The sequence below is a fragment of the Mobula birostris genome, chromosome 3 (genome assembly GCF_030028105.1).
Source record: "Mobula birostris isolate sMobBir1 chromosome 3, sMobBir1.hap1, whole genome shotgun sequence".
Lineage (NCBI taxonomy): Eukaryota > Metazoa > Chordata > Chondrichthyes > Myliobatiformes > Myliobatidae > Mobula > Mobula birostris.
Window position 1 is genome coordinate 207,853,233 of NC_092372.1, and position 23,115 is coordinate 207,876,347.

The 23,115-nt window shown below is 40.3% G+C and overlaps 1 protein-coding gene across 5 annotated transcripts in view; it reads right to left on the reverse strand.

Annotated features, from left to right (window-relative positions):
* Positions 1-2,742: 2,742 nt before the first annotated feature.
* dnajb6b (DnaJ heat shock protein family (Hsp40) member B6b) overlaps positions 2,743-23,115 on the reverse strand; it is a 116,107-nt gene continuing 95,734 nt past the window's right edge. For 4 of the 5 annotated variants that reach the window (XM_072254035.1, XM_072254033.1, XM_072254037.1 and 1 more), the window contains one exon: positions 19,573-21,014. The gene's annotated coding sequence lies outside the window, so the exon portion shown is untranslated. Of the gene's footprint in view, positions 2,961-19,572; positions 21,015-23,115 lie in introns of those variants that run through there. The other variant, XM_072254034.1, reaches the window with a different exon arrangement.

The following is a 23,115-nucleotide window of genomic DNA, read 5'->3' on the forward strand; positions in this document are numbered from 1 at the left end:
TAAAGATATTCCGATATCTCCTTAGAAGGAGAATAAATAACATTTAATAAGCGAAGAATATTAAAGTGGGAATACCGATTTTTAATAAATCTAGTCTGATCAACAGAAATGATAGATGGTAAAATATTTTCAATCCTATGGGCCAAAACTTTGGATAGAATTTTAGTATCAACATTAAGTAAGGAAATTGGTCTGTATGAAGAGCATTCAGTTGGATTCTTATTCTTTTAAGGATAAGCGAAAAAGAAGCTTCATAGAAAGATTGTGGCAACCTACCCAACTTAAAGGAATCTGAAAAAAACTGAACATAAATGAGGTATAAGCAGTAAGGAAAACGCCTTATAAGATTCTGCAGAAAATCCATCAGGACCCGGGGCCTTCTCTGAGTGCAATGAACGTACATCCTCGGCAATTTCCTCATAAGAAATAGGTTGATCCAACTGTTTATGGTTATCAATGGAAAGTATAGGAATGTTTAATTGGTCTAAAAATTATTCATAATAGTATTATCTTTGGGGGGGGTCGGAAGTATAAAGTTTAGAATAGAATTCTCTAAAGTTATCATTTATTTCCGAATGGTCAGTTGTCTTATCACCATTAGCTTTACAAATTTCTTTAATTTGCTGTTTAGCTATAAAGGTTTTTAATTGGTTAGCCAGTAATTTACCTGTTTTGTCTCCATGAATATAAAATTGACTTCTATCTTTTAGGAGTTGAGTTTCAATTGGATAAGTTAAAAGAAGATCCTATTTAGTTTGAATTTCAACACCCCTTTTATATAAAGCAGCAACTGGAGCTATAGTTTTTGGTCTAATTGTTTCAACTGATTAGCTAACTCAATTCTCTCTTTATTAGCTTTTTTCTTGACACTTGCAGTATATGAAATAATTTGTCCTCTAATATAGGCCTTAAAAGCATCCCATATAATAAGACTAGAAGTCTCTTCCGGTGTATTCTCTTCAAAAAAAAAGAATAATTTGTCTCTCCAGAAACTTTAAAAAATCCTTATTCGATAGCAAAGTTAGATTAAAGCACCAAGATTTGTTTGTTTGAGGAAGACCGGAGAGATTTAAAGATAAAAGCACAGGGGCATGATCTGAGACAGCAATCTCTTTATATTCACAGGATCAAACTAATGGAATCATTTGGCTATCAATAAAAATAATCAATCCTGGAAAACGTATGGCGGACATGAGAAAAAAACGAGTACTCCCTGTCCAGTGGATATAAGAAACGTCATACATCAACAATACCACATTTCATTAGAAAAGATTGAATAAACAAAGCTGATTCATTAAGTGTCGCTGGTTTAAAAGATGACCGATCTAAGGCTGGACCTAACCAGCAATTAAAGTCTCCTCCCATCACCAATGAGTAAAGGCTCAAATCTGGCAAAAACGGAAAAAAACACTCGAAGAATCCTGGGTCATCTGTATTTCGGGCTTACGGATTAGCAAATACCATTAATTTATTATCTAATTTTCCTGACACTATGACAAAACACCCATTAGTATCAGACACTACTTTATGTTGGACAAAGGGAACTTTATTATCTATAAAGAATGAAACACCCCTAGACTTAGCCTGAAAACAGGAATAGAAATAAACCTCCAACTACTGAAAAGGCGTAAATTGTCACAATTACGTACGTGAGTTTCTTGCAGAAAAATAATTGGAACCTTAAGTTTTTTTAATATATGCAAAAATCTTATTCCATTTCACGGGGTGATTTAAAACTTTCACATTAAGACTAAGTGAGTTAATAGTTTGTTCCATTTTTAGAACGATTTAATAGAAAGGTTAAAGTAATAACCATATAACAATGACAGCACGGAAACAGCCCATCTCGGTCCTTCTAGTCCATGTCAAACTTTTACTCTCACCTAGTTCCACCGACCTGCACTCAGCCCGTAACCCTCCATTCCTTTCCTGTCCATATAGCTATCCAATTTAACTTTAAATGACAACATTGAACCTGCCTCAACCACTTCTGCTGGAAGCTCGTTCCACACAGCTACCACTCTCTGAGTAAAGAAGTCCCCCCTCATGTTACCCCTAAACTTTTACCCTTTAACTCTCAACTGATGTCCTCTTGTTTGAATCTCCCCCACTCTCAATGGAACCACTGGAATGTATATTCGAACCAAACAATAAATCTTGAAATGTGGTAACCAAGCAACAGATTTGGCTAAAAATCCAAAAGAGCTTCCAGAAAAAATATCCATCCCCCCACCCTCCTCCCAAAGTCAGAAAGCTGGCCAAAAGAAAGCCAACAGCTAAACCTAATGATGTCACCCTCCCAAAAAAACCTACTGGTTTAGCTCCTAATTAGCTTCAAGGTTAACTGCATTTCAACCTAGACAAAACAGCAGACAAAGAAAAAAAACTTAACCCTCATAACAAGAACACATATTAGATTATGAAAACATGTAGTCCCCTTTTATTTTCATTTAGTAATGCATGCATTAAGAAATGATACATTATTTCCTCCGGTGTGATATCACAAAACACAGGACAAACCAAGACTGAAAAAACTGACAAAACCACATAATTATACATATAGTTACAAACAGTGTAACAATACCATAACTTGAAGAAAGTCCGTGAGCACAGTAAAGTTCAAAGTTTCTCAAATGTCCCACATCTCACGCAGGCGGGAGAAGGAAGGAAGAAAAACTCTCCCTGCCATGCCGACCACAATCTGACTCTGAGTCATCCGAAAACTTCAAGCTCTGATCAGCTCTCCGAACACCGAGTACTGAGCAGCATCTCTGCCGAACGATTCGACCTCCTTCTTGGTCACCAAAAGCAGGCAAGGCCGGGGATTTTGAGGCCTACCCTCTGAAAGATTCCCGACCACACAGTAATGACAGCAGCGGACGAGTATTTCAGAAATTTCTCCAGATGTTCCTCTGTGCTTTCACGTCCATTCTCCATCAAATCAGAATTGTCCACGGCCTCTATTTAACAGATACAACATTATTTTTCAACGGAGAGCTGCGCACGCGCAGCGCACTGTCATCTGCATAATATAAATTAATTATTACAGTTTCAAAATGATAAAATGAAAAATACCCAAACTAAGCCTTATTGACAGAAAAAAACTCAAGAAAAATAAGCATAATATAAAATAATTAAAAAACTATCAAAATTCAAAACCAGAGGACATGGGTTAAGGGTGAGTGGGGAAAAGTTTAAAGGGAACATTAGGGGGGGCTTCTTCACACAGAGAGTGGTGGGAGTATGGAATGAGCTGCCAGACGAGGTGGTAAATGTGGGTTCTTTTTTAACATTTAAGAATAAATTGGACAGATACATGGATGGGAGGTGTATGGAGGGATATGGTCCGTGTGCAGGTCAGTGGGACTAGGCAGAAAATGGTTCGGCACAGCCAAGAAGGGCTAAAAGGCCTGTTTCTGTGCTGTAGTTTCTATGGTTTCTATGGTTTCTATATGAACACACAAGATATTAACTCGTTAAAATCTTGTTCTCTAAGTAAAGCATTTAAAGTTTCAAAAGCAGAGTTAGCTACAAAGGTTTACCAAAAGTAAAAGAAGCAATTATTCATGTAGAAAGATACTGAACAGTTAATCTTCTGATTTTAAGAATTTCTGAGCTTCTTCACTCGAATGGAAACATTCGTTAGAGCCATCCTTCAGTATAATTCTGAACCGAGCAGGATAACAAAGACAAGGTTTGAAACCTTTGTTATAAAGTTCCGACATAACCTTTTTGAACTTAGCACACTCATTCATAACCTCGGGTGAAAAATCCTCAACGATCCTCATCTTCTGACCATTGTAATCAAACATCCCTCTTTGACGGGATTCATGAATTAAATGATCCTTTGTTTGAAATTCATGAAAACAGATTATTACTGATCTGGGTCTCGCTCCTGGAACTGGTCTAGGCACGGGCAATCTATGAGCTCGATCAATCATAGTTAAAGACTTTAAAGTTTTAGGAAATAATTGTGCCAAAAAGCTTGCAAAGAATTCCATCGGCTTATCACCTTCCGTTGACTCTTCAATGCCCAAAATTCATAGGTTATTTCTTCTGCTTCTATTCTCTAAATTGATAATCTTCTGTCTTAATTTTTCATTAATCTTGGATTGTTTTTCACAAAGCTTTTGCAGGTCATCAATTCTCGCATCCAAAATCCCCAGAGTTGCTTCATTCTCTTCTACTCATTTATCATGTTCAATTAAGGTTTTTTCGACAGAATCCAATTTTGTATCTTTTTTTTAATTTCAGAGCTGAGTTGCTGGAACTCCTGCTGGAACTCCTCGGAAGATTCTTTTCCGTGTTTTTGAAGCAATTCCATAATAGATTCCAAAGTTGTGGGCGGCTCTTCTTCTTTTTTAGTACTTTTGGCACCCCTTGTAGCCATAGTAAAACAATATCACATTTAAAAGTAAGGTTGAAAGCAGTAAAGTAAGTAAAATAGGAGCAACGGTAAAAAGCTGCTAATCCATCGACGACCAGTAGGAATCTCCCATACCAAACATCTGAATGGGGAAGAAATGTGTTCTAAGTGACTTTGACCGTGGAAAAATTATTAGTGCCAGATGAGGTGGTTTGAGTACCTCGGAAACTGCTGATCTCCTGGGATTTTCACACACAACAGTCTCTAGAGAGATGCAGAAAACAAAAAAAAACAACAGTGAGCGGCAGTTCTGTGGGTGAACACACCCTGTTAATGAGAGGTCAGAGGAGAACAGACAGACTGGTTCAAGCAGACAGGAAGGTGACGGTAACTCAAGTAACCACATGTTACAACAGTGGTTTGCAGAAGAGCATCTCTGAGCACACAATACATCAAACCTTGAAGTGGATGAACTACAGCAGCGGAAGACCACAAGTATACCCTCAGTGGCCACTTTAGCAGGTGCAGGAGGTAGCTAATAAAGCAGCGGCTGAGCGTATACAACATCAGTGTGAGCTTTCACTGGATGACTAAACCATTGGATAGGACACTTAAGGCCGACCATATTGATATGGGTCTGAAGTCACATGGGAACCAGGCTGGGTAAGAGCAACATTAGGAGCCAATTGGGGCTTACAACAATTTAGTAGTTTCATGATCACCACTGCTAATACCGCCTTTCAATTCCAGATTTATTTAATTAATGGAACTTAAATTCCCCAACTACTGAAGTGTGAATTGAATTGATATCTCAGTGTCAATTATCTAGCTCCATGAACTACTGGTACAGCAATTCCCAGTATGCTGCCTTCCTCATGGTCGGTAATGTCCAGAATCCTATACCTTGCTCTTTATTTTGAAGTCCGCTGATGAATCAGAATCAGAATTAGGTTTATTATCACTGACATAGTTTATGAAATTTGTTATTTTGTGGCAGCAGTGCAGTCTTAAATGTCCTTAATGAATCAGCCTCCATCACTAGCCCCAGCAGTGTGTTCCAGTCACTTATCACTCTCTGTGTTAAAAAAAACCTTACCTTAGCATCTCCCCTAAACTTTCCTCCATTCCTTTTAAAAGATTAGCTTTATTTCTCATACACACATCAAAACGTACAGTGATATTCGTTGTTTGAGTCAAGTTAATCACCAAGGATCGTGCTGGGCAGCCTGCAAGGGTCACCATGCTTCCAGAGGCAACATGGCATGCCACAGTTTACCAACCATAACTGTTCGTCTTTGGAATGTGGGAGGAAACCAGGGCACCCGAGGGAAACCTACGTGGTCACAGGGAAACATAGAAATTCCTCACAGACAGCAGTGGGAATCAAACCCCACTTAGCGATAGTTGGTGCCAACCACTACGCTACAGCGCTGCCCTGAACGTCCTTCATTCCCGCTGCTGTCTGTAAGGAGTTTTTACATTGTCCCCGTGACCGTGTGAATTTCCTCCGGGTGCTCCAGTTTCTACCCACAATACAAAGACGTACTGGTTAGTATGTTAATTAGTTATTGTAAATTGTCCTGTGATTAAATTGGAGGTTGCTGGGCGGTGTGGTTAGAAGGGCTGGAAGTGCCTATTCCTCACTGTAACTCAATAAATAAATAAATGATCTTATATCATATTTCCTTGGTTTATATTTCCATGTCAATAAAATTAAGTTTCTAGGTGCCTTCGTTCATTCTACTGTCTATAACTTGAAGTCACCTAAAATCCTACTGCCCATTTCCTCACACATGTCAAGCATTGGTGCCCCATTTCCACACCACTGTTGATCTATATCAGCCCCTAATCAAGCAATCCCTCAGTTTAAAAATTCTCATCCCAGTTTTCTGCATGGATGCAAGTTTTGGATCTGGAGGGGCTGACTGTAAGAAGAATCAGGATAACAGTAGAGGCTTTAATGTAAGAAAATTTCCTGCATCTGATCACCACTTCAAAGCCAGAAGGTGCTGGGCAGAGACACTGCTCAGGTACGAGGCTAGGTTGACTGTCCAGTGCAGTATCAAAGAGGAATCATTAAACAGGGAACCTGCCTGCACCAGTGGATGCAACAGATTCTGTGGAAGACAGGGACAGAACTAATCTCAAACTGATGCATTAACTCTGCTTCTCTTTCCTCAGATGTTAGCTGAGCCGCATTTTGTTTCCATTTCAGATTTTCTTTGCCCAAGTCTTTTAGTTTAGTTTAGTGTTTTTTTTTCTTTTGGGATGGGTTTTTTTTCTTTTTTTTGTCTTTTTCCTTTTTTTTTGCTTTATATTATCCGTGATCAGTTCTACATGTATGGGAGTTTTGGTAATTTCCACTATTTGGTTTTGCAATTACTCTTTTTTTAAATGTAACAATACATCTCATATTATCTGTATTATTGCTATGTTTTGTTTCTATATTTTGAAATTAATAAAAAGATTGAAAAAGAAAGAAAGAAAAGATTTTCAGCATCTGCGACTGCTTTGATTTGCGGCTAGTCAAGCTGACATCTCGTAGCTGTAGTGACGCGGGTTCAATCCTGACCTCGGAGTCCCGATGAGGGGTCTCCGCCCAGAATGTCAACAGCTTATTTCCCTCCATTGATGCTGCCTGGCCTGAATTCCTCCAGCTTCTTGTCTGTTTCGCTCAAGATTCCCAGCATCTGCAGAACCTCTCCTGGACTTTGCACGTTCTCCCTTTGTCTGTCTGGGTTTCCTCCAGGTACTCCAACTTCTTCTCACATCCCAAAGACATGCAGGTTTATTACGATTTGTTGTGACGTGTAGGTGACTGGTAGAATCTGGTGGGATGGGGTGGGGTAGAAGGTGGGGTTGATGGAAAATGGGGCAGGTGTAGCATTACAGCAAATAGGTGTCAGATGGTGTAGCGGTCAGAGACAGTTGACCAAAGTACTTGTTTCTCTCTCCTTCCTATCCATCTGGCCCCCATCATTATGCCTCTTTCCCCTCTCCCACCTTCTCCCTGCCCATCCCCTCACTGGTTCTCCTCCTTACTTTCCTCCCTTTATTCCATGCCCCACACTATAGTACCAGTGAGGATGATAAGGAACATCGCCAAAATCTCAAGACAGTGTTAAAAAGCTTAGAAAATTATGGAGTCAGAGCACAATGCAATAAGTGTGAATTCTTTAATCCAAGCATCACTTACTGTGGTCACATGATTGATGCACAAGGATTACACGAGTGTGTTGAGGAAATTCAAAGCACTGTTGGCCCCAAGGCCAAAGGACATGTCACAGTTATGGTCCTTTTTAGGATTTGTCAACTACTTTACAGATTCCTGCCAAACCTGGCTACTGTGCTTCACCCTTTGAACTCATTTCTACAGATTGGGAAGGAATGGTAATGGACAAAGCAGTGTTAGGTGGCTTTCCAGAAGATAAAGAAAGACACTGACGTCAGACACTGTACTCACACATTATGATCCACAGTGTCCAGTGAATCTTGACAGAGGGGCCTTCTTGAGGTGTAAAATGTTTCAGCCAGTACTTGTATAGGAGAAAGTTTATCCTCGTTACTGATCATCAACCACTAGTGTCCATTTTCAATCCACGAAAGAGTGTTCCACTAACAGCAGCTGTGTGAAGCAGAGATGGGCTCTGTTTCTTGGAGGATGCAATAACAAAATTGAATCCAAGGGGATGACTAATTATGGAAATGCTGATGGATTATCCCTTTTGTGCTTGGAAAAGGAAGTACAGTACTGTATACATTTACTAAAAAAGACACTCCTCTTGATGTACTCTCCCAAATGCAAACCGGAAGTCTCCCTATTACGGCAGAGATGATCCAAAGGGAAACCAGAAAAAAATCCAAACTGCTTTAAGTCTATATAGACACACAAAATGGTTCGAATATGCAGCAGAATTCCCACTTTCCCCATTTTTATCAGCATTAGCATGAACTTGCCCTTGATGGGGGTCACCTTATGGTGGATTGAGAGTTGTTGTACCATCCAAGCTGAGAGCTAGTGTTGGAGGAGCTATATGCCGGTCACCTAGGTGTGGTTAAAATGAAAGCGTTGGCTTGAAGCTTTGTTTGGTGGCCTGGGTTAGATCAGCAGATCGAGCAGCTTGCCATGTACCATCTGGGATGCTAATATCCAGAAGATGCCAAGAGCAGTGTCTGTCCATCCCTGGGAATGGCCTGCATTGCCCTAGCAGAGAATTCATGTGGATTTTGCCAGACCATTCATGGGCACAGATTTCTTGGTAGTAGTGGATGTAGCTGCGATGTGGCCAGAAGTGTTCCCCATAGCCTCCACTGCAGCTTTGCACACTGTCAATCTATTGAGAAGCCTCTTTCAAGGACTGGTGTTCCAGAACACTTAGTTTGTGACAATGGACCACAGTTTGGCGTGGTTAGGGGGACAGTTTCAGTCATTCCTAAAAATGAATGGATTATGACATATTACATCTGCACTGCACCACCCAGCTACAAATGACTTGGTGGAGAGGTGTGCCCAGAGTCTAAAGAACGCACTGCAAGCAATGTCAGCAGAACACGCTACACTGACACTGAATCTGAAGCTCGGCAATTTCCTCTTTGCAGGTCATAATGCAGCACACTTCACAACCAACAACTCACCAATTATGCTGTTCCTGGATTGTCCCCTGTGCTCACGCTTGGATCTCCTCAAACCCAATCTGAGGAGGATGCAAGACAAATGGCTGAGACAAATTGAAGGCTCCTCAAACAAGTGGGTTCGATGTTTAACTCCTGGACAAACAGTCCTGGCGAGGGACTACAGAGGTCATCAAAAGTGGGTGCTTGGAAAGATTAAGGACGGAACTGGACAACTCTCCTACACAGTGGAGACTGAGTCTGGTATCATCTGGAGATATCGTATCGATCAGTCGAGGAGAGCAGAGTCAATGGAAAGAGAAGAAAGTTGGCTATCGCTATCAGAACCACTTCCTGCCGTCTCAGAGTCATCTCCTACAACCGCCACGGAGGAGGCCCCAGAACCTGAGATTGCTTCACAGCCACAAGTCTCACCGGCCAAGCAGAGTGACCTCTCTTGTCAGGAAAGAAGTTATCCCACAAGAGTAAGGAGTCCTCCACAGCAATTAAATCTTTAAGCCTGAATGGGACAATTTAAAATTTACTATGCTGTAGATGTCTACATAGTTATTGTATTATATATTATGTATAAATTGGAATTTGTTGTTTTGCGGAGCGATATATAGACAAAACGTATTTATAGACAGATATATGTACATAAATAGATAGATAGCACTCATGGGTTCATGATCCATTCAGAAATCTAATGACAGATGGGAAGAAGCATTAGCTGTTCATAAAACATTGAGGTCCAAGCTCTAGTATTACCTGGACAATGAAGTTCCTCTTGAATTCTTTATTGGATTTGGTAAACTATATTTTACCTACAGCCCCAAGGCCAGGACTCCATTGCAAGTGGGAACAAGTCTAATTATTTGACTCCCTATTATGCGCGTTGTGGAGAATGAAACTTATCTAGTGCACATGGCATGGTTATGATATTTGAAAGGCTCTGCTTTTAGCTTTGTGTATCCGAGATAATAGGATCTTGAACATCCACCTGTAGTTCTGAATGCCCATTACTGCCAGGTGTCACGTAATAGTTTTCTTGATAATGTCAGTCAGTGCAAGCACTTGTACTTGTACAGTGCTTGTCTTCTTCTGAGAATGTATTTCTGAACGTGATTACTTTAACAAAGTGTAAAGGGGAGACGGAGTTCATATTATTTCTTACTAAGCACATTGTAACAACATCACAGCCACTAATCCTTTACTAGAAGGGGCCAGTACGTACGCCGACTGTTGGCCCCAGAATGAAACCCAACCCAAAATAATACATGGTCCCCGATACACACATGACAAAGTCATAAACCCACTGGGAATCTGGAGTATTTATCATAAATAATAAAAGGATGTTATTTAAGATATCTAATGTAATTCTTTAGAGCATAGGGGACTGAATGGTGATCTTAAGGAGGTGTTGAAGGCCATGGGGCACAGATAGCATGAATGCACTCAGTCTTTTTTCCCAGGGATGGGGAATCAAAAACCAGAGAAGGGGAGAGGGGAAAGAGTTAATAGGAACTTGAGGTACAACTGTGGTATCTATGTGGAATGAGGGAATAAAGAAAGGTTAGTTTTACTTGCCATAGGTACATACTGTATAGTCAAATGTATCGTTTGCGCCAAATCAAATCAATGAGGATTGTGCGGGCAACCCGGAAGTGTCACCACTCTACAGGCATCAACATGGCATGCCTACAACTCATTAACCCTTTGAATGTGAGAAAAACCCAATGCATATCATGAAACTTACTGTTCTGTGGCAACAGTACAGTGCAAGATATAAAAATTACTATAAGTTAGAAAAGTATATAGAGTACAAGTAGAAATAATGGGGTAGTGTTCATGGATTCGTGGACTGTTCGGAAATCTGAGGGTGGAGGGAAAGAAGCTGACCCTAAAACATTGAGTGTGGGTCTTCAGGCTCCTGTATCTCCTCCCTGATGGTAGGAATGAAAAGAGGGGACGCCCCAAATGGTGGGGACCCTTCATGATGGATGCCATCCTCTTGAGGCATTGCCTTTTGAAGATGTCCTTGATGGTGGCATTGCAACTGTAGCCATTTCGTCTTCTGCAATTTATGATCTTGAGTCCGTCTGTTAATTGACTCTTACACACCTGTGGTTCCATAGAGGTGATCAAGTACTGACTTCATATTGAGTGAAGCCTCTTTCAGAAATCACTGCTCTCAGATCCGGCACCATGTTGTCGGAATTTGTTCCTCCAATTATATGCTGTTGGCTTTGGGAAGGTGGGGGTGTGGTAGGACGGCAATTTTATCACCGTGTGTATAATCTAGAGGGCTTCCTAAGGTTCCAGAATTGTAAACTCAATTCCCTGTAAGCTTAGGCAGCTGGACAGTCTCACTTCAATTCATTAAATTCTACCATAAAATAGTATAGAATCAGAATCAGAATCAGGTTTATTATCACCGGCATGTGACATGAAATTTGTTAACTTAGCAGCAGCAGTTCAATGCAATACGTAATCTAGCAGAGAAAAAATAATAAATAAAATAAAAATAATAATAAATAAACAAGTAAATCAATTATGTATATTGAATAGATTTTTTTTAAATATACAAAAACAGAAATACTATATATTTAAAAAAAGTGAGGTAGTGTCCAAAGATTCAAAGTCCATTTAGGAATCAGATGGCAGAGTGGAAGAAGTTGTTCCTGAATCACTGAGTGTGTCTTCAGGCTTCTGTACCTCCTACCTGATGGTAACAGTGAGAAAAGGGCATGCCCTGGGTGCTGGAGGTTCTTAATAATGGATGCTGCCTTTCTGAGACACCACTTCTTGCAGTTGTCCTGGGTACTCTGTAGGCTAGTACTCAAGATGGAGCTGACTAGATTTACAATCCTCTGCAGCTTCTTTTGGTCCTGTGCAGTAGCCCCTCCATACCAGACAGTGATGTAGCCTGTCAGAATGCTCTCCACGGTACCACTATAGAAGTTTTTGAGTGTATTTGAGTGCACAAAACCACAGACAGTGATTTTTGAAAGAGCAAAAGGAAAAATACACCTGGCTCAGTATTTCATAAGGACATAATAATAGCAATGTTAGGCCACTTAACTGTGCCCCACCGTCTATTATTGTTGTCCATTATGACATGGGTGCCAGGAAGGTTGGTTGTGGTGGTCATTGAGGTAATGGGTTAATGACAGAAGCTATTTAGAAAGAAAATTAACAAAACAATGAATTGAGGTCAGTAACACAAAGTAACATAACTATCGTGAAATGTAGGGTAATCGGAAATGCTCAGCAGGTTAGGGCCCCAGCTGCAATTCCTCTTCCTAGGCTTCCCTAGCCTTCAATTCCCCAATCTATCAAAAGTGTATCTACCCCTTCTTTAAGTAGCTTCAGTGATAAAGCCTCCACAAGCCTCTGGGGTAAACAGTTCCAGAAATTCACTGTTCACTGTGAGAAGTTCCTATGCCTGCCAATTTTAAATATTCCTAACTATTCATCAGTGGAAACATCTCAGCAGCTACTCTGCCATCTTCTCTGAGAATTGTCACCTTGTCATGGTGGAGAGGCTTGTGAGTTCCTGAGATGCTGAGAGTGATACCATCTGGAGTTTGGCTTCTAGTAGGGTCACCAATGGTGGGATGTTCAAGGGTGAGGTTCCAGTCAAACGGCAATCTAACCAAGATATCAACAGTGGTGCTGGCATAAGATAATAGCAGTGAAGGCGGAGGAAGACTGCAGCATTGAAGAATCCCCAGTCGTCTTGCATTCCATGCTATGATCTGCCAAGGACCGTGTGGTGGATGCCCATGCATCGGCCTCTCCACATTAAACAAAGTCCTGCACAGGCATTCTCCATTAAGGGAACCCACCATAGCTCTGTCATGCCCCTCAGAATCTTAAATGCTTCAATAAGATCATCTCTCCGGCTTCTAACCTTGAAACACTCTGTAGATTTAACTTCTTAAGTCTTCTTTTAATAAAAGGAACTATCTGGCCCTGTAAGTTCCAGCTGAGAACCAAAATAAACTTGAGGAACAGCAACTGCTTTGGGCAAGTTTGCAGCCTTAATATCAAATTATACAACTTCAACTGCTGGGCATGGCGAACTGCCCAGCATTTCACAATACATATGTTGCTTTGTGTTACTGATCTCATTTCATTTTTCTTGTTAATTTTCCTCCTGAATAACTTCTGCCATTAACCTATTGGCTGAATGACCACCACAACCTATCTCCTTGATTCAGGATTCAAGATTGTTTGTCATTTCCAGTACACATGTGTAAAGGAGATTGAAATAACTGTTTCTCTGGATTTGATGCAGCACAAATAAAACACATTAAGATGAAGAACACAATAAAAGATACAGGAGTTTCTGTACATAAGGTGACTTTTACAGGAAATGATAAAGCAGTGGTGGTAGGAGGTATAGTGGGTGGAGGTGTTGATCAGCCTTACTGCTTGGTGAAAGTAACTGTCTGGTGGTCATGACGTGTGGAACAAAAAGGGTGAGGTAGGGTCATCCATGATGTTGCTGGCCTTTTGCAGCACATTTCTATAAATATATTTGGAGCCTGTCCACCTAAACCAGGAGCGAGGTTTGATCCATCTAAGCATTGGGCCAATTTGGAAAGATCGGGTACAGCCGAGATATGGTGGCAGTTCCAGGCCCAGAACATACCCATGCAACAGGGCTCAGGTCCTAGTGCGGGGAACGACCCGGTGTTTGGGCAATTTAAACATTGGACAGATGGATTGAAAAGGCTGAATATCGGGACTGGAGTCGAGGGTCAGGCCAGTTCTGACCCGCTATCCACTGCATTGAGGCTGAGGTTGCAGGCCAGCTCCAGAGTTTGTGTCTGTGAGCTCCACCGTGTGAACTGACTCCAGACTTTTGTCTGAGAGCTCCATCGTGTGATGAACGGAGGCTAAGGCTGTGGCCCAGTTCCGGGCATCATGTCTTTGGACTCACTTTCATTCTGAATGCTGTTGCTTGCTTTTTGTTATTGCATGATTTGTATTTTTTTCTCTCTCTCTGCGTATTGGGTGTTAGCTGGTCTTTTTTTAATGGGTTCTTTTGGGTTTCTTGTTTTGTTGCTGCCTGCGAGGAGATGAATGCCACATACTTTGATAATAAAAGTAATAAAAATAAAAGATAATAAATGTACTTTCAACTTTGATATGTCCTTGATGGCAGGTAGATTGGGTCTCACCCTATCTTAGGTTTCCTGCTGTCCCATTCACCCCTCCCCAATTTAAAACTAACTTCTTGTTTTTTTTTCTCTCTCTCAGTTATAACAGTCTTCGATCAGAAATGTTAATTTTGTTTCTTTCTCCACAGATGCTGCCTGAGTTGCTGAGCGTTCCTTGCCTTGTCTGTTTTTATTTCAGATATACAGCATCTACCCATTTTTTATTTTCATCTTCAGCTCTGACAGTTTAGAACACTAATCTAAATCCATCATATGTTTTCCAGGTGACAATATATTCTGATAGATTTGCAGACCAGTCTGTTTAAATCTGAACCGTTGTTACAAGTGCACAGAACCATGTTTTCAGACAGAGCTTGAAGCCCTCCAGTGGACTAAGAAGGAAATGCAGACAACACATGCATGGAAAACGTCAAAAATAAGCTTGTCAAGTTCCTGAGGTAATTATATAGATCACAATAGGCTATGTAACTGCTCTGACATTCACTTAGATCATGACTGATATTTACCTCGGTGTCCACATTTTGCATTAACCCCACATTCCTCAGCTCCCCCACTATCTTGTCCTATCCTCATTGCTTAGTTTGAAATGTCTCTCAGAGTCATTTTCATGCAGTTTAATGCCATGTTCTCTTGGCATTGATTTTACATTATCACTATCCAACAGGGACATACAATTGCAAGAGAAACATCCAGGAGCAAAGCCCAAGTCTATCTGAGCCTAACACTATAATATCTACACTACTGTCTACACAGCCTCCAGTGATTACAAAATTTGGTATACAAGGTTCACGTTCAAGTTCAATTACACTGGATAACTAAGATATTGCTTCCTGAATATTTTTGGGTGTATCGTATGGATTTTGTGCTGCTGATCATGAAAATTACCATGAAATTTCTCTATTGCAATCCATTGTTTTAAAATCGCCCATATTTGTTATTTCAATTCATAATTCAAGTCAGAATAACTGAAGCCAAGATTGAGGAAAGCATTCTTGTTGGTCCACAAATAAAACAGGTCAATTTGAAGAACTTCTAGTGGGACTGGAGAAAATTGCATGGAGGCATTCAAGGATGTGGTTGAAATTTTTCTCAACAAACTACGTGCAGCTGGTTGACAACATGCTTCAAGTATACAATATGTCGCAAAAGATTCATTTTCTGCATTCCCATTTAGCCTTCTTCTCTGCAAATCTTGGTGCTGACAGGGATAAACATGGTGAAAGGTTTTACCAGGACACTGCAGTCATGGGGAAATGGTATCAGGGCAATTGGGATCCATCAATGCTGGCTGCTTATTGTTGGACACTTAAGCGAGAAGCCTCAGACACCGAGTACAAATGAAAATCATCAATAAAACATTTTTAGCTTAGTCAAACTTTTCCAAAGCAACAGCACCTTTATGCAATTAAACACATTTTATTCAATAAAACTCGATTTCTTGTTTCTCCAAATTCCTATATGATATAAGTAATCTGAAATTATATTTGTGTTCAGCTTCAAGCAGTCTATCATAAATAAAAAAAATCTGAGGAAGCAATACTTTCAAAAAATTTGTTGTCCAGTGTCATCATTCAACCATACATGAATTTCCATGAATACAGCCAAATGAAACAGCGTTCCTCTGGGGCCAAACTGCAAATCACAATATCAACAGTCATGCACGGTACAAGGCACATATAGCATTTATAAGATAGCAGTAAAAAAGTCACACTAAAAAGTCCCTGAGTGACACATCCTGTAAGTTGATGGTACAATGGTGTTATCAACAGGAATAAGCAGTTCTTAGCAGTACGCAGACGAACATGCACACACACTCTCGCGCAATTCAGCTTGTCATTCCATCAATTGAACACTGGAGGGCAGTACGGACCGGAGGTAACAATCACCAGCATAGCATGGACACCACGCTACACCGCCTCCAGTGTCTCCTCTCCTGCAACAGGCAAGACCACAGCTTGAAGCCTTGTCCTTGCTACAACCAGGGCCATGCAGCTTTCCCGCCATCTGTCTCACCAATAAACAAGGGAAATTGACTTGCAGCACTTTACATTATCAATGTCCAACGGGGTCATGCAATCACAAGAGAAACATGCAAGACAATCACTCGGAGTTAGACTGCACACCACCTCCGCACACTGTCTCCGAAACCTTCCTATAGCAGGCAGTAGTACGCTCTGCAGCAAGTCCAGCTCCTCCACCAACAAGCAGCTCACTGATTGGGTAGACCTGCAGTATAAGAAGTTCTTAATATCCAGCATTGTCCTGTGGTTGTAAAAAAGACATTTTAAAAAAAACATCACCTTTGGTTGGCCTCCAAGAGGTCACTACGTCTGATGCACCCCACCATCTTACCAGAAGACTCATCAAGCTGAGTTTTGAGCTGAATCAACAATTTCCTTCCTCCCATAGATGCTGCTTGACCTGCTGAGTTCCTCCAATTTGATTGAAGTTCCTCTAATTCTTCTGAATTGACTACATAAGACCAGTGGGCTTCTTGTTGGCTTCTTCGCATTTCATTGAAATCTATTGTACATTTAAAGGCCTATATAGAGTGGATGTGGAGAGGATGTATCCTATCAGTGGGGGAGTCTAAGACCAGAGGGCACAGCCTCAGAATCGAGGGAGGTCCATTTAGAACGGAGAAGAGGAGTAATTTCTTTAGCCAGTGTGGTGAATCTGTGAAATTCGTTGCCATATATGCCACTGGGTATATTTAAAGCCGAGGTTGACAGCTACTGTACTTGATTAGTAGGTGTATCAAAGGTACAGGGGCAAGATAGGAGAATGGCATTGAGGTTAAATAATCAGCCATGATGGAATGGCATAGCAGACTCTATGGGTCGCAAGGTCCAATTCTGCTCACATGTCTTATGGTCTTATGGACTATGTCAGTTTATCAACTTTCAAGAACAGATGTTCATCACCTGATTCCTCCTTTGACTCTCCAGAATCTTCACTGACTCTCCCAGAATTATTATCAGTGCTTCATAAACTTATCCACTAGTTGCTCTTTAAAATCTGGGCTAAATACCTTTTATCCCTGAATTTGCTGTTTTAAGTCCATTCAGTTTACCTCAGATATACATGTCATTTCAAACCAATGGATTGGTCTTATATTTTGGAATGGCAAGTGGTTCAAGTGATTTTTTATGAATCTTTGAAGAAACAAGCAAGCACTCAGAATATTTATTATCGGTAGCGTAGCAGTTTGCACAACTGCTTTACAGTGCCCGTGATCACTGATCAGGGGTTAATACCCGCTGCTGTCTGTAAGAAGTTTGTATGTTCTCCCCGTGACTGTATAGATTTCCTCCAGGTGTTCTGGTTTCCTCCAACACTGCAAAGGCATACGGTTAGAGTTAGGGTTAGTCAGCTGTGGACATGTTATGTTGGCACGGGAAGTATGGTGACACTTGTGGGCTGACCCCAGCGGATTTGATTTGCAAACAATGCATTTCAATGTATGTTTTGATGCACACATGACAAATAAAACTGATCTTTTAAATCTTTATTTTCTGTCCATCAAGTTATTTGCTTAATTTAGGATTATCGCTTCTCCATCACACCTTCTACTAATGTAGCAACAGAAGAAAATCTTTTGGGCAGATTTATCACCCTTTTGTGCATAATGTTATGTCAACCTTGTGAGTCTTGTCTCCCTGCAGGACTGGCAGAGGTCATATATCATTTCTATTTTACTCTTAATGTGACTGTTAGTCTATTTCTGGTCAGACTGGTTTGGTCTCAGTTCTTTGCATCTGCTCTATTTCCTGTATTATTCTTAAAAGACATTCCATTTGTCTTTTACTCAAATACTGAGCAACATTCTCTTGCGGTCCATTTGTCTCAAATCCACTACTGCTCAAACGCTGCACTTGCCTGTAGTGCACAGAGCTGGCCTCGTGCCATAATTTGAGCTCGGCTCATTAACGTCTTATTAAACAGCTCTTGGCACACAGCACACCAGGGTCAGCTCATTAATGTTGTAGCACAGAACTGCTGGTACACAGCACACCAGGGTCAGGGCTGCCGGATGACCTTTTGTTACAGTAGTGGGGAAGAAATGATTGGAGCAACTTTCCTACCTTTTTCACAGCTGTGGCTACCGTTCATTGGCATCTCCACTGTGGCCAACAGAGAGCATTTGCATCATATAATGGCTTGTTAAATCTGGCTTCTACTACATTTTAAACACCTCAGGAGCAAAATTCAACTCAGCCTGTTAGTGCTAAACATATGCACGAGTATTGGCTGCTTGCTGTAGCTATTTCCCTGTGTTCAGTGCCGGTGACAGAAATGAATCTGATGTGCAGAGATAAGAACCGATACTCATGCACATTCAGTGCTAGCAACCAAAGATAAACTTCTCCCTGCTCGCCAACAACACAAGTTCTTGCACACTGCGTGCAGACAAGGTCACATAATCGCTGGGGGGTGGGATTCGGGCAACGTCATTCTGAGCTTGTTGTTTCAACTTTCAACTGGTAAGCCCTCCAACTCGCACTAATGTGCACTACAAATCATCTGAATTTTGTTCTCAGGAGCTATCAGATCAAGAATGATTCCATGAACAAAAGGCTTTACCTTTGAGGACTGGTTAATGTCTCTGGGTCTATACTCAGTGATGTTCAGAAAGATGAGGAGATGGATCTCCAGATACTGAAAGGCCTGGATAAGCTGAACGTGAGGAAGGTGTTTCCATTATAAGGAAAGTCTAGAATCCATGAACACCACCGCAAAATAAAGGGTTTAAAACGGAGTTGGGAAGGAATTTCTTCAGCTAGGGGTTGGTAAATCTGTAGAAGTTGTTGCCACAGAGGGCTGTAGAGACCAAGTCATAGGGTGTATTTAAGGCAGAGATGGACAGGTTCTTGATTAGTAAGGGCGTCAAAGGTTACAGGGAGAATGAGTTTGGAAGGGAAAACAGCCCTGATTGAATGCTGGAGCAAATTGATGGGTCAAATGACCTAATTCTTTTCCTATGTCTTATAATTGAAATCATTTTGTAAGCCGAGGGTAGGTGGGACTTCTATTAAAAATAATGGGCTTCATTTTTCCCCCATTCTTTCTTTAAATGCAGTAAACTGACCAACTCCAGTTATACCTGAAAACCTGGAGATTGTGTTAAATATGAGTCCTGTTTATACTTAAGTGAACAACTTACATCTGAAACAGGGCAAGTTACTTGAATCCTGACATGCCCTGCTGAAACCAAAAGCAGTCGAGGGGAATTAGATCCATTTGCACACACTTGGTTAAAATTTTCAGCATTTTTCCCAGATCCTTGTCTGGACACTGTAAACTGAGCACGTTTGTAAGGTCAAACTTTTGACTAGAGAAAGTTTGAGAAAAAAAATTGCATCGCTTTGATTTTGTGGTGTCTTTTCTTAAATAAGTACAACAGAAAAAGTTGTGAGGTTTTATTTTTAGGACAATAGGGCAAACCCCTCTTTACTGAGGTTACAAAGATCTGCAATCAAACGAACCAGCAAGAATTCAATATATTAATAAGCAGAAGGCACAGTCATACCAAATGCATAATAAAAACCGGAAGTAGAAGCTATATAGTAACACAAACTCCCTCTTGCAGCATTTGAGTATTGAGATATAACACAGTAAATTTGCTGTTTACACTATCTTATCTTTAACTATGTGCATCACAGAATGCCACCAAAGTAACAGTTTCACCTAAAATATCCCAGAAATAATGAAACTTTTAATTTGCCTGCACAAGAACAAATCACATGTCCAAGTGATCAACTTTTGGCAAAACAGAAGCATTTTGGTAAACAAAGTAGAGGAGAAAAAGGCAACTAAATTAACAGCCATGGTATAACAAAAGATATAGTGAAACAACAACTTTACAATAATGCAAATAGAAGGTGATGGTAAATCATGAGCAACAGCAGGTTCTCTATTCTGAAATATAAAGCTTATTTTTAAAACATAAACCATGTGTGTATGCATTTCTGTGTGCAATGTTTTAACTTTACTAGTACTAAAGTTGAACTGGCAGCATTCAATGGGTTGAAAGAAACTGATTCATTACATTGTGCACAATATTGAGCAGGTGTTGCCCTGTGTGAGCTGTAGACTTTTTGCTGAGGATATTAAACTCTCGCCCCATTTCACTATTTAAACAGATTTAAATGATCCCATAGCACTATTTGCAGAGAAGTAGGTGCCACTACGCTTAATCGTTACTGTCAGAAAAGAGCTTTCCTGTGATTTCTTAAATTACTGTTTGTGGGACCCTGTGCATAAGTTAGCTGTTGTGTTGGAACACTTTGAAGAGAAATTTCTTCATTGTAAATAATTTTCTGACCATTTAAGAAGAAAGACATTCTTCTATTTTTTTTCTCTGTATCTTGGTACCCTCTATTCTGACAGCATGTTCATTGAACAGGTTCAGAAAGGTGACCCACTACCATCTTTTTGTGGCAAATCAGAGTGTCCAACCATGATGAAAATACCCACATTCCGAGCAAGATTTTTAATGTATTTTCCTTCTATTGCACTTGTATACAATAGTACACATAAATTCTGCACTAGGTATTCATTCCAACTTTGCCAGTTGGAATTTCTACTTGCTTTGCTCTTCAGATGCAGTCATTTCAAACACAATAGGACCATTTACAGTGTGATTAAAAATAAAGCAATAAGCAAAAGGATTACAGCATAAACAGACAGGAAATCACCACACGTCATTACTTAAAGATGATCTACTTTATCAACGCCCTGCAATTCACTTAAGATTCATTTACTTGTCGTTAGAATATTTTTAGGGAGACTTCTCTTTCACTTGTGGGAGCTCCAACCACATCTCGATTGGCCTCGACTGCCGAGACCTGCACAAGATCATATTTTGACAAGAAATTAAATTATGGCTTTCACAAAGCATTTCTCCTGAAATCCTACTGGTTTAAACTTGAACCATTGTCACTAGTTTCAGACTCATCTTAGATTTATGTTTCCTGACTTTAGTGCTTCCTGGGGCATCTTAGTAAGTGGGTGTATGTTAAACATATATCTTAATCTTAACTGAACCTGTGAATTTTATGTTGAGGTGTGGCCTGCCTTTGAAGTGGAGCAGAATGGGACTCGGAACTTGGAAACAATTTTGCATGTTACCTGCAACACCCTGTGTACAAAATCTGTTCTGCACAGATGCTACTGCTGACATGGGAATGCGCAACAATAAATTGTACTTACAACAGCATTCTTAAGCAAGTGAAATGCCCTCAGGCATTTCATATTGGCTATCAAAAGCATCTGGTATCGAGCCACCAAAGGAGAATTTGAACACTTTATCAAACCTGTGGATTCTGTTTCTCAGAAAAAAATGGTGAGGTGGATGGGAAGAGAAATCGAGGGAAGGAATTTCAGGGCTTAGCATCCGGTTAAGGTACGACATACACGAATGCAGTTATAGAAATCATGAAGGTTGGAAGAGGATCCAGAAAAGTTCAGGGAAAGAGATGCCTTTGCTTTAACTTCTTTTTCTCTTGTTAACAATTTTAAATCCACTTCATCCTAATTTGTGTTTCACCATGTAGGGAAATATCTCTTTGATATACAGCATAAGAAATGTATTTCAAGGATGTAGTAATTCTTGGACTTATCTCAATGGAGATCTTCTTAATAAAGTGTTGGAAAGAAAACCTGCGATAGGCAAGGCCCCATGCGTGCCACCGTGTCAAAGTCACCTTGAAATCCTGGTGCCATTAATGTGAAGCATGTTGGTACCCTCATTTCAGTTGTAAAATAGTAACTTGGATGGATGTTTCAAGCTCAAATGCCATCACACCAAATATCATTTAATAAACCTAATACAACTTGTGTCTTAGTGCCAGAAAGACATTTAGTTAAGATTGTAAAACCCACAAAGGGAGACCACCATATCTGGTCTATACACGACTCCAGCTCCAAACAATATAGTCGTTGCCTAATTTAATCTCTCAGTCATGTTCCAGAAAATAGGCATTCTCATTTTTTCCCCCAAGAAACAAGGAATGGTCAATTATTGTATTTAGAGAATGGAACTGAATGAATAAAGAGTAGAACCTAAATAAAGAAAGAAAGTACACTCATTCTTGAGCTAAATAGCCAAACCTGGCCACTGAAAATAAGGTCATTTTTACCCAAGATAGCTTTGAAACATTCTGATTCAATCAAGGTGCACTGGTTTACCAACAAATTTAAATTCTGCCCAACCCCAAAACAGAAATCTTGATTTTTGTTCCAAGTGCTGAGTTTTTCAAGTTGAGAATTTTGGGTATGAGAAGACTTTGGAAGAAGTTACTCGGACCTTTCCTATTATAGGCACTGATTACGAAATTATTTGAAGCATAGAAACATAGAAAACCTACAGCACAATACAGGCCCTTCAGCCCACAATGCTGTGCCAAACATATACTTACTTTAGAAATTACTTAGGGTTACCCATAGCCCTCTATTTTTCTAAGCTCCATGTACCTATCCAGGAGTCTCTTAAAAGGCGTTATCGTATCCTAGGGTCATCGATCAACTGCTTAAGAAAACATTCCATCTTCGTCTTCTCCGAGGACTAAGGAATGGGCAGTAATTGTCAACTACTTCCAGAGAAATGAAGCAGAAATGAATGAATGGAATAAAAATGGAAGTGGGAAAGAATGATGAGGTTAGTATTGTTAGGGCATTTAAGGGTAGATAACAAATACTAATTTCACCAGCAACAAATCTTCAGACATGAGTGTGGTTTGTAGATTGAATATAAAATGCAGGCCCTGAACAATTGCTTTCCTGGAGCTGTGGACTGGAGTTGATTGCAAACCAAGCAATGCTGATTAACATTCATTTTTGGAGTCTGGGGTGTGGGTGCGAAGAAGGAGCTATGTGAAAACTATATGTAATTCAAAGGAAGCATTGTAGATACACTGTAACTATAGAATTGTCCTGCTCTTACCTTTG